This window comes from Cupressus sempervirens, chromosome 6, assembly GCF_028749045.1.
Source record: "Cupressus sempervirens isolate cs-2001-9-10 chromosome 6, ASM2874904v1, whole genome shotgun sequence".
Classification (NCBI taxonomy): Eukaryota; Viridiplantae; Streptophyta; class Pinopsida; order Cupressales; family Cupressaceae; genus Cupressus; species Cupressus sempervirens.
The window spans coordinates 236189316-236202948 of record NC_143123.1 but is presented as its reverse complement, the minus strand read 5'-3'; positions in this window follow the sequence as shown (position 1 = coordinate 236202948).

Sequence of the window (13633 nt, the reverse complement as noted above, 5' to 3'; positions counted from 1 at the left end):
GCAAGCATGCATGACGAAGGAACATTCATACATTCATTAACATAACTAGCAATGACATCTATTGTTCTATTTTCGATAGCAAATGATTTAACAAGTAACTTAATGATAGATTTGAGGATATGACATTTTTATTTCAATTTTAAAACTATAAAATTTTACATATATATAAAAGTTTTCCCTTTCAAAGCGTAAAATTTATGCCTTAAGCTCTTTCCAGTTTTGTAAACTGCAAATGGAAACCACATTATAAATATTTTTTGATTTTTTTAAAAAATATTTTTAAAAATATATCATTAGTACAAAGAATAATACTAAAAAGAACCAATTTAAATCACTTACCACAATAGGTTTATGTAGTGATCATTTTTATTTATTTATTTTCAAAATGACTGAAATTTGTTTGATCATCTTTCATTCCCTTCCATAAATAAAATTTGGGTTAAGCATTAAATTTATCATGACCTCTTTAATGTAAACACAAGGAACACAATAAATATCCTTAGCGTAAGACTTTGAATATCTTTCTCCATGAAAGTAATGAAAACTATGACTAGCACTTTGCCCGAGATCCACTAGTTTGTCAAATGACATCCTATTATGATATTGCTAATGAGATTTAACTATGTGGTTTTTGTGTCAAACTCATTGACTCATAAACATGAGTCAATGAGTTTGACGCAAAAACTACACAATTATATCTTCATAGCAATATCATAATTTGACTTGCTCTGAAAAATATGTCCTACTTACCAAATGACATCTTTCCCCTTTACTAGCTTTGTCTTCCCTATTTGTCATGTCCCATTTTGTGACTTTCGTCGACTTGGTTATTAGATGCTTATGTGGCGATCGAGTTAGGGTTTGACCGGTCAACCCCTTTTTGTTTTGTCAATAATTATGAGATAATTGAACTAAATTCCTAAGTTTCGTAATTTAATTTGCTTATGGAGATGGATCAATAATGGATATATGATATGTGATGTCATACTTCATTTCTCCTTATGTGATTTCGCTATATGATTCATCTTATGTCATTCATGAGTATGTTTAATATTTTATATTTAATCATGTTAAGTGGAATACTGACTCTTTGTTTATTACGAGTGTCTGAGTGGATGCAGGATCGATGGGACGAGAGTGTGGTTGAGGTAGAGGGGGTTAGCCTCTCGGAAGGGGATGAATCGGATGACCCTTGCAACCACACACATACACATTTAGTTTTTATGATGTTTTGATCTAATGCGACATGCTATTTTTTGTTTGAATCTTCCTTATAATATGATCAAATAGAAGTAATTTCTAATTACTTTGATTTTTGAAATGGTATATGAGGAATGTGCTTGTTTTAGGTATTCTCCTTTGTTATATGATGTTTAGTAAAATAAACATTAGGAAACAAAACAAGTAAAACAGGTAATTATTTTTGTATTCTCCTCTCTTTAAGTGCCATGATTTTTTTATGATCATTTAATTCCTTACCGGGAAGGTCCCTACTAACGGATTGGGAGAAGTGGAAGGACGAAATTTAAGAAGGTTTTGGAAGCAGTTGCGGAAGGGGGTTGGAAAAAAATTAATTATACATTAATATAGAACCTAAATCTGGGGATACTATAATCTTGTGCCAAGAGCAAAACCACAATCAAAGGTTCCCTACCACATGACTTCCATAGAGATGTATGAGCTGAATACTTAGCTACAGGAACTCTTGTAAAAGGTTTCATTCGACCTAGTGTATCACCATGGGGAGCTCCTGTAATCTTCGTCAAGAAGAAGGATGTCACCGTAAGGTTGTGCATTGATTATCGCATGCTAAATAAGGTGACCATAAAGAATCAATATCCTCTCCCAAGAATTGATGAACTATTTGATCAGATGAAGGGAGCAACCTTATTCTCTAAAATTGATTTGAGATTCGGATATCACCAACTTTAGATTCGGGATAAAGACATACCTAAGACGACATTTAGAATGAGGTATGGGGATTATGAGTTTGTAGTCTTACCTTTTGCACTGACAAGTGCACCTGCTGATTTCATGAACCTGATGAATAGTGTTTTTAGAGATTGTCTTGATAAATTCATGGAGATATTTATAGATGATGTGTTGATATGCTCCAAGAATTTAGAAGAGCATGAAGAACGCTTGCACATAAATATGCAGCGTCTGTGAGAGAGGAAGTTGTAGGGTAAACTCTCCAAGTGTTCATTTTATCAAAAAGAGATCCACTACCTGGGGCATATTTTATTAGCTGATGGCATAGTAGTGAACCCTACAAAGATTAAAGCCATCCTTGAATGGCCAACTCCGCAGAATGTAAGTGCAGTTAGGAGTTTTATGGGTCTTGCTGGGTATTATAGGAAATTTGTTGAGGGATTTTCTAGCATAGCAACACCGATCACATCTCTTCAGTGAAGGGGTAGAAGATTTAAGTGGAAAGAAGCATGTGAGAAAGTATTTCAATTGCTTAAGCAAAGGCTTACTACCGCTTCTATCTTGGTTATACCAAATCGTAATAGACACTTTGTTGTCAGCACATATGCTCAGGAGATGGGTTTGGGGGTGTACTAATGCAAGACTATAAGGTTGTTTCCTATGAGTCTAAGAAGCTCAAATTAAATGAAGTGAATTATGCTCCTCATGATTTAGAATTGGCTGCGATAGTACATGCCCTTGCAGATGTGGCAGCATTACTTATTGGGAAAGCCATTTGAGCTTAAGACTAATCATATGGGGTTGAGATATATTTTCACTCAACCTAATCTAAATGCTAGACAAAGGCGGTGGCTTGAATTCCATAGTGAGTATGATTTTGGCATAGAGTATATTAAAGGCAAAGAGAATAGGGTAGTGGATGCACTTAGTCATAGAAGACACATTAATACTATCTCTACATTTCAAACTCACATGAGAGAGTATATTCTCCAGTACCTTCTTGGAGATACCCATTATGAATGGGTGAAGTCAATTTTGAACACTGATGCCTTTGATTCACAATTTGATGACTATTCTTTTGATGATGATGGTGTGCTTAAATACTAGAATAAGTTTTATGTTCCCAACCATGAAGGGTTGCAAAAAGTTGTTCTTGAGAAGATGCATTGCACTCCATTTTTAGGGCACCCAAGGGTAAACAAGATAATGGCTGATTTGAGGCCTTTATACTTTTGGTTGGGACTCAAATGGGATGTGACAGAGTATGTGGGCTAGTGTTTGGAATGTCAGTGTGTCAAGGCTAAGCATGTCCATCCGGTAGGACTTTTGTACCCACATGAGATTCCTCTATATAAATGGGATGTTATTAGCATGGATTTTGTTTAAGGTTTATCCATGACTTGACACAAGCATGATGTCATCTTGGTCATAGTCAACAAACTAACCAAAGTTGCCCACTTCATTCCTGGCAATTTGAAGGATAGATCTCCAGTTTTCACGAGAAAGTTTGTCCAAGAGATTTTTCAACTATGTGGTATTCTAGAAACTGTCATCTTTGACAAGGATACTCAAATGACTTCAAGGTTTTGGACAACCTTGAACTTTGCTTTGGGTATACATCTAAACTTCAGCACAACTTACCACCTTGAGACTGATGGGTAGACTAAGAGGGTGAACCAGGTGCTCAAAGATTTGTTGCACATGTACTACATGGATCAATAGTACAAATGGGAGGAGTACCTTCCATTGGTGGAGTTTTCCTATAACAACTCCTATCATTCTTCTTTGGGTATGGCTTCATTTGAGGTTCTTTACGGACAAAAGTGTCATACTCCTCTCAGCTGGGATCGGGTAGAGGATAGGGTTATTGTGGGCCCTGAGATGCTAAAAGAGATGGAAGAGTAGGTGATCTTAATCCACAGTCAGCTAAAAGAGGCAGCAGATCGACATAAGATTTATGCTGACAAGAAACACACTTTCCGTTAGTTTCAGACTGGGGATAAGGTGTTTCTATGAGTTAGACTGCATAAGAGTTCAATCTCGTTTGATAAGAGCTCAAATCTTGTGCCGAGATTTGTTGGCCTATTCAAGGTTTTAGAAGTTATCAACCCAGTTGCTTATCGACTTGCTCTATCACCTGCTTTAGCCTGCATTCATAATGTATTCCATGTTTCTTTGCTTAAGCTATATCATTATGAGATATCTCATGTGCTTGACTAGCATGCGTTGTAGGTGCAAGATCCAAGGGTAATGACAGTTCAACCCACATGACTCATTGAGTAGCGTACCATCAGGGTATGAGATAGGGACATCCTCTAGTACAAGGTCTAATGGGACCAATTTGGTGTGGATAGTGCCACTTGGGAGGATGCGAAGGATTTACAAAAATCCTTTTCGCATCTTTTTGTATAGCTTGCTTCATTTAAGTTATATCTCAGTTTTGGGTGTGTGTGATCTTTTTTTTGTTGTTATTGACATTGAGACAATGCCTCTTCCTAGAGGGGAGGGATGCCACATCCCATTTTGCGACTTTTGTTGACTTTCTTATTAGATGCTTATGTGGCAATCGAGTTAGAGTTTGACTGATCAACCCCTTTTTGTTTTGTCAATTATTATGAGATAATTGAACTAAATTCCTAAGTTTTGTAATTTAATTTTCTTATGAAGATGGATCAATAGTGGATATATGATATGTGATATCGTACTTCATTTCTTCTTATGTGATTTCTCTAAATGATTCATCTTCTGTCATTCATTAGTATGTTTAATGTTTTATATTTAATCATGTTAAGTGGATTACTGACTCTTTGTTTATTGCGGGTGTCTGAGTGGATGCAAGATCGATGAGATGAGAGTGTGGTTGAGGTAGAGGGGGTTAGCCTCTCGGAAGGGGATGAATCAGATGACCCTTGCAGTGACACACACATACAAATTTAGTTTTTATGATATTTTGGTCTAATGTGACATGCTATTTTTTGTTTGAATCTTCCTTATAATATGATCAAATAGAAGTAATTTCTAACTACTTTGATTTTTGAAACGGTATATGAGGAATGTGCTTGTTTTAGGTATTCTTTTTTGTTATATGATGTTTAGTAAAATAAACATTAGGAAACAAAACAAGTAAAGCAAGTAATTATTTTTGTATTCTCCTTTCTTTAAGCGCCATGATTTTTTTATGATCATTTAATTCCTTACCAAGAAGGTCCCAACTAATGGATAGGGAGAAGTGGAAGGAGGGAATTTAAGAAGGTTTTGGAGGCAGTTGTGAAAGGGAGTTGAAAAAAATTAATTATACATTAATATGCAACTTGAATTCAGGGATACCATAGTCTTGTGCCAGGAGCAGAACCAAAATCAAATGTTCCCTACCACATGACTTCCATAGAGATGTATGAGTTGAACACTAAGCTACAGGAACTCTTGGATAAAGGTTTCATTTGACCTAGTGTATCACCGTGGGGAACTCCTATAATCTTTGTCAAGAAGAAGGATGGTACGTTAAGGTTGTGCATTGATTATCACATGCTAAATAAATTGACCATAAAGAATTGGTATCCTCTCCCAAGAATTGATGAACTATTTGATCAAATGAAGGGAGCAACTGTATTCTGTAAAATTGATTTGAGATCCGGATATCACCAACTTCGGATTCAGGATGAAGACATACCTAAGACAATATTTAGAATAGGGTACGAACATTATGAGTTTGTAGTCTTACCTTTTGGAATGAAAAATGCATATGTTGCTTTCATGAACCTAATGAACAATGTTTTCAGATATTGTCTTGATAAATTTGTGGAGATATTTATAGATGATATATTGATATACTCCAAGAATTTAGAAGAGCATGAAGAGCACTTGCACATAGTTCTGCAGCATCTGAGAGAGAGAAAGTTGTATGGTAAACTTTCCAAGTGCTCATTTTATTAGAAAGAGATCCACTACATAGGGCATATTTTATCAGCTAATGGCATAGCAGTGGACCCTGCAAAGATTAAAGCCATCCTTGAATGGCCAACTCCATAGAACATAAATGTAGTTAGGAGTTTTATGGGTCTTGCTGGGTATTATAGGAAATTCATTGAGAGATTTTCCAGCATAGCAGCACTGATCACATCTCTTCAGTGAAAGGGTAGAATATTTGAGTGGAAAGGAGCATGTGAGAAAGTATTTCAGTTGCTTAAGCAAAGGCTTAATACTGCTTCTATCTTAGTTATACCAAATCATAATAAACATTTTGTTGTCACCACAAAAACTTCAGGAAATGGGCTTGGGGGTGTACTAATGCAGGACTATAAGGTTGTTCCCTACAAGTCTATGAAGCTCAAATTATATGAAGTGAATTATGCTCCTCATGATTTAGAATTGGCTGCGATAGTACATGCCCTTGCAGATGTGGCAGCATTACTTATTGGGAAAGCCATTTGTGTGTAAGACTGATCATATGGGGTTGAGATATATTTTCACTCAACCTAATCTAACTGATAGAAAAAGGTAGTGGCTTGAATTCCCCAGTGAGTACGATTTTAGCATAGAGTATATTTAAGACAAAGAGAATAGGGTAGCAGATGCACTTAGTTGTAGAAGACACATTATTTCTATCTCTACATCTTGAACTCATATGAGAGAGTATATTCTCCAGTACCTTTCTGGAGATACCCATTATGAATGGGTGAAGTTAGTTTTGAACACTAATGCCTTTGATTCACAATTTGATGACTATTCTTTTGATGATGATGGTGTGCTTCAATACCAAAATAGGATTCATGTTCCCAACCGCGAAGGGTTGTGAAAATTTGTTCTTGAGGAGATGCATTGCACTCTATTTTTAGGGCACCTAGGGGTAAACAAGATGATGGCTGATTTGAGGCCTTTATACTTTGGGCCAGGACTCAAACAAGATGTGATAGAGTATATGGTCCAGTGTTTGGAATGTCAACGTGTCAAGGCTGAGCATGTCCATCCAGCGAGACTTCTGTACCCACATGAGATTCCACAGTATAAATGACAGGTTATTAGCATGGATTTTGTTTAGGGTTTATCCCATGACTCGATGCAAGCATGATGTCATGTTGGTCATAGTCGACAAACTAACCAAAGTTGCCCACTTGATTCCTAGCAATTTGAAGGATGAATCTCCAGTTTGGCAAGAAAATTTGTCTAATAGATCTTTTGATTGCATGGTATTCTAGAAATGATCATCTCTGATAGGGATACCCGAATGACTTCAAGGTTTTGGACAACCTTGAACTCCATTTTGGGTACACACCTGAACTTCAACACAACTTACCACACTGAGATTGATGGGCAGACTGAGAGGGTGAACTAGGTGCTTGAAGATTTGTTGTGTATGTATTGCATGGATAAACAGTACAAATGGGAGGAGTACCTTTCATTGGTGGAGTTTTCCTATAACAATTCCTATCATTCTTCTCTGGGTATGGCTCCATTTGAGGCTCTTTATGGATGAAAGTGTTGTACTCCTATCAGCTAGGATTGGGTAGAGGATAGGCTTATTGTGGGCCCTAAGATGCTAAAAGAGATGAAAGAGCAGGTGATCTTAATCTACAATCAGCTAAAAGAGGCAATAGATTGACATAAGAGTTATGTTGGCAAGAAACACACTTTACATCAGTTCCAGACTAGGGATAAGGTGTTTCTCAGAGTTATACCACATAAGAGTTCAATCTCATTTGGCAAGAGCTCAAAGCTTGCACCGATATTTGTTGGCCCATTCGAGATTTTAGAAGTTATCAACCTAGTTTCTTATCGGCTTTCTTTCTTGCCTGCTTTAGTCTGCATTCATAATGTATTCCATATTTTTCTGCTTAAGCTATATTGTCCTAAGATACCTCATGTGCTTGACTGGCATGCATTGCAAGTGCAGGATCTAAGGGTGATGGTAGTTCAACGCACCTGACTCATTGAGTAGCCTACCATCAGGGTATGAGAAAGGGACGTCCTCTAGTACAAGGTCCAATGGGATCAATTTGTTGTGGATAGTGTTACTTTGGAGGATGCAGAGGATTTACAAAATTCTTTTCCCCATCTTTTTGTATAGCTTTCTTTATTTCAGTTATATCTCAGTTTTGTGTGTGTGTGAGCTTCTTTTTTTGTGATTGACATCGGGACAATGCATCTTCCTAGAGGGGAGGGATGTCATGTCCCATTTTGTGACTTTTGTCAACTTTCTTATTAGATGCTTATGTGGCAATTGAGTCAGAGTTTGACCAGCCAACCCATTTTTGTTTTGTCAATAGTTATGAGATAATTGAACTAAATTCCTAATTTTCATAATTTAATTTTCTTATGAAGATGGATCAATAATGGATATATGATATGTGATGTCATACTTCATTTCTCCTTATGTGATTTCGCTATATGATTCGTCTTATGTCGTTCATGAGTATGTTTAATATTTTATATTTAATCATGTTAAGTGGATTACTGACTCTTTGTTTATTGCGAGTGTCTGAGTGGATGCAGGATTGATAGGAGGAGAGTGTGGTTGAGGTAGAGGGGGTTAGCCTCTTGGAATGGGATGAATTGGATGACCCTTGCAGCCACACACACATACACATTTAGTTTTTGTGATGTTTTGATCTAATTGGACATGCTTTTTTGTTTGAATCTTCCTTATAATATGATCATATAGAAGTAATTTCTAATTACTTTGATTTTTTAAATGGTATATGAGGAATGTGCTTGTTTTAGGTATTCTCATTTGTTATATGATGTTTAGTAAAATAAACATTAGGAAACAAAACAAGTAAAACAAGTAAAATAAGTAATTATTTTTATATTCTCCTTTCTTTAAGCCCCATGAATTTTTTTTACGATCATTTAATTCCTTACCATGAAGGTCCCAACTAACAGACAGGGAGAAGTGGAAGGAGGAAATTGAAGAAGGTTTTGGTGGTAGTTGCAGAAGGTATTTGGAAGAAAATTAATTATACATTAATATACAACCTAAATCCGGGGATACCATAATTTGGGGGTTTTTCTTTTCTACTCCAAAAAAATTGGGGAGAAGAATCATCAGGGTGTTTGTATCAGAGGGGTGAAGCAAGTAATAGAACCAAGGGAAGGAGGGTGGGCAGCTTCCAACAATTTTATTTTCTTGGATAGTGGCAACACGTCTATTGTAGACCATAGTAACGGGGAAAGCCTCAAAAATGAGAATATAAGCAAAAGGAGGAGATTTTGAGTATAGACGTGATTGCAAAGGACGGTTTCCCAACTATATAGGTTCCATTTTTTTTACAATTTCCCTTATTAATACCATTTCCTTAAGGTGTGAAATACAAGAAAATAGAAGAGTTTTGTTGTTTAAGACACCTATAATCCAACTGAATTTCTTCATGAATGAAGGACATCTATTTTTATGGGTGTATCTTATTGCTGTGGGTTTTGTTTTTGTCTTCTCTTTTACTCACTTTAAGACAACAACCATTTATTATTCCTTAAGAGAAATTTCTTTTTGTTTAAAAAAAAACTTAGGAAGGTAAAGGTTCATTTTATCCCTATATGTTTGTGGCCTTTACGAAGAGGTAATTTGCAAGAAAATTTTCTTTAATTCCTTCTATCTACACGTACAACCAGGTTGTTGCACATATTAAGAAGCCAGATCAAGATTACCATAGCCATCTTTTGATTTTCTTGTTGAATCAAAAGAATTATCACCATTTAAACATGAAATTAGAACTAGCGACAAGAACTGTAGTATTAATTCGAATTATGACTTATTGGTTCTAGTATCATTTTTTTCAAAAATCAATGGTTATGATTTTATGTATTTTTATACAGTTTTATTGTCTCTCTTTAAAAGATGTAGATTGCTAGATGTAATGTTTCTCATTCAGATTCATGATGAACTTTTGATCCTGTCAAATATTTTGGTTGACATCTGTGATTGTAAATTTTGTATATATATAAGTAATTGATATGAACTTCCTTAAAATTTTGTTGTTTCAGAACAAAACTTCCCTTGTAAATGAAGACTAATTTTCCTAAAAATCTTGTGAGTACCTGGTAGTTGGATGGTTATTAAGTGTAAACCTAGTTATAGATGATGTGAACCTAAAATCCACACATAAACTCTTAATATGGAACTCAACCACTTCCTTAGGAAGAAGCCTTAAGCTTAAATGATGTATTCCTTAGGAAGCATTAGTTCTACTAGTTCTGGTATAAAGACTTACTTGTATGGCTGATTCTTAACCTTAGTAAAGTAATTGTCATTTATGTTCTATCTAAATTGAACCACACAAATATTCTTTACTAGAACTACTACATTGAGCAAGTGTTCGGAACCTATTTAAAATTAAATGCATACAACCTGAGATTACACCAAAGACTCATTTCATGAGTGCTAGTTGTATACCATTTTTGGGTATGATTCATTATTGTTTAATACATTTCAAGTCGAGGGACACCTTATGTCGAACATGAACTCTGTTATTGATTACAAAATATGAACTCACAAATTCTGGGTTGAATGTTGTCTACTAATCTTATGAATAAACAACTGAGAATTGTTTGCTAATTAATTGATAAAGTCTTAAGTGCTAATATTATTTCACTACCATATGGAAGGGTGTAATGTGGTAGTAGGGAGGGTGGGGATGGATGTATTAAAATTTTACTTCTCTTAGCTTGTCAGGTTCTGAAGATTGGATTCTTTACGCTTTTGTCTCTCTTTTCAGTTACACTAATGAATTTTGTGCTTGGCCAAGCCATTATATTTTGCATTTAATAATGTTGTTATGACATGTAGCATATGTGCATGACTATGCTCAATTTATCTTGCATATGTGTAGATATATTTTTTTAAAAAGAAATATACATGTGGGAAGATATGTTACAGTTTTTTGTTCATTGCATATGAGTAGAATGTGTAGTGTTCTTTTCTTTTCCCTGCCACATTCCCTAATTAGGTTGTTAGGCACATGGTTTCATGTAGTATGTTTCACGGTTGCACTAGATCCATCTAATCCATCTTGTTCGGGGAAGCTAGGCTTCTTGTGCCAAGGTTGGGGTTGTATATGTGAAAATGTGGCCTATGCTAACACACACACTTCAACACGGTCATTGCATGCGGATTCATCTCGGAATGAACATTGGATTTTTCATCCAAAATTTTCCCTGCAAAGCAACTTGTTGCCTTCTATCTAAAGGGATTTTTCCTGTTAATATCTTCAGAATCGAGGTGCAGACAACCAGACCCTCTAAGAACGAAGGATTTGACAATGAAATTAAGCTAAGAACGAGAATGCAAATTAATCTAAAATGAAAGATGCAATGTAATCTAAGAACAAATAAAGAAAACTAGATTAAGCATATGCATGATTAAACTAAAATGAGATTAAACTAAGAATGAGAATGTATGCAAGAAATGTAAGCAAACGTGAGCATGAATTTCAGCAACGATTCGATGCAAATTCTCCAAATTCATCCTCCTCTAAAATGAAGAGATGAGGGTCTCTTAAATAGACTTTCCTGAAATCCATCAACGGTTGAGATCAATTCGGATCAACGGTCAAGATTGAAGATGAGGTTCAGTCATAAAGGGAGATTCCCAAATTAAAGCGAGTTAACTGATTTAATTTGAGTAAAGTAAGGAGTTAACTGATTTAATTTGAGTAAAGTAAGGAGTTAACTGATTTAATTCCTTTTTTATCCACAATGAATTGGGAATTTCCCTTTTTGAACTGAAGAGAGATTTTGTTGAGATATTTAATTTAATAAAATGAGATATGCTCTCATAATTACTTTTTCTATTTAATTAAATAATCTTTTAATTAATTAGAGACACTTTTCTTATTTAATTAAATAACTTCATTTAATTAATTAGGAATGGCTTCCCATTTAATTAAATAACTTTGTTTAATTAATTTAGAAGTAAGTTCTCCATTTAATTAAATAATTACGTTTAATTAATTAGAAATACCTTTCCCATTTAATTAAATAATTACATTTAATTAATCAAGATAGGTGTATTTATTAAATTAAATAAATTTAATTCCATAATACATTAGCCTTAGGATATAATTTAATTTAATTAAAGTATAAATACTTAATAATTAAATTAGAATTAAATCAAGTAGGTTTAATGCGACTAATATGAGTACGTACTATAGGAATTAAATAAGAAATATGATGAATGCAGATTAGGGTTTTCTGCATCTGACAATTAAGTCAAGTAGCGAATAGCAGAATGAGGATTGCCTATTAGAATAGGTCTTTAGGATTGATCAGAAATAGACGAAAATTGGTTGAGATGGTAATGAGCCAATTTTGGGGTATTACATTTTGCCCCTCTTTGAATGAATGTGCGAGCAATACGTTCAATTCAAAAAAAATCAGAAAGCATGATGCAAAGATGAGATTGGTTCCGAAGTTGATGACACGGAGACCAATTGATAAGCTTTTAAGGACTATCTCTAGAACAAAGCTTAATCCCAAGGAATCCAAGTAGAGCACCTAGATACCTAAGATTGAAAGCATTTAGAAGATTATCTCCAGAATGGAGCTTAACCTTCAAGGATCTAGATAGAACACCTAGATACCTAAGATTGAAAGCATTTAGAAGATTATCTCCAGAATAGAGCTTAACCTTCAAGGATCCAGATAGAACACCTAGATACCTGAGATTGATAAAAGATAACAAGGTCCAATCATGAGTGATAGAATCATCCCTAGAACGAGGCTTGATCCTCAGGAGTTGGGGTTTAGACTGTCTCAATACCTGTCCATCGAACTCTGAGAAGAGTTGTTATAAGGTTGATCAATTGATGAAAAGATAAGATAGATGGAAAAGATGCCAGATAGAAGGGAACAAGATGCCCCAAGTGATGAGATGCCCCAAGTGATAAGGACATAAGATGGGAACCAGATGCCCCAAGCAATAGGTATTTAATGATGTAATCATCCTGCCCCCTCGGGAGTGAATTTGAAAGATGACACACCAGAAATATGATTTGAAGCAGTATATCATGAGATATAGAAGAAATTTGAGATTTAGCAGAATGTAGAAGAGATCAGAATGATCAGAAGAAATATAAAGAGATCAGAACGATCTTGAAGAAATATGAAGAGATCAGAAAGATCTTGAAGAAATATGAAGAGATCAAAATGATCTGAAGAAATATGAAGAGATTAGAAGTGATTTCGAGATCCAAAAGACCAAGTTTGAGTTGAAAAGATTCCAAGAATTGCAAAGTATCAGAAAGATTTGGATTGCACAAAAAAATTTAAAATGCATTTTGAGCCACTTAAGTGTGTCAGATTTCAAATTTGATCTCGAAAAATGGGTTAAGAGCAACCAAAGTAGCCAAGAGGGTGATTAATCAATCATTTGTGCAGTTCATGAAAGAACATGATACTTTGAAGAGATCAACAATCCCTCATCAGAGAAGGTGAAAGTAGATTTGCAATTGAATCGCATGCTTATGCAAGTGAAGTATGCAATGCAAGACTATGTTAAATGCAACCCTAGGCTAGATGCAATCGTAAACTAGATGCAACCCTAGGTCTGGTTACCAAGCCTCAATATTTAATCATCACCAGATATAGAACAAAGCTTGTAGGTCATACAATTTCCACTGACATTGCAATCATGGAAATATGAATATAACATACGTTATTGGTTTGTCAGGATTAAATGTAAGCATTCGAGGCACAAGAAGCCAGAATGACC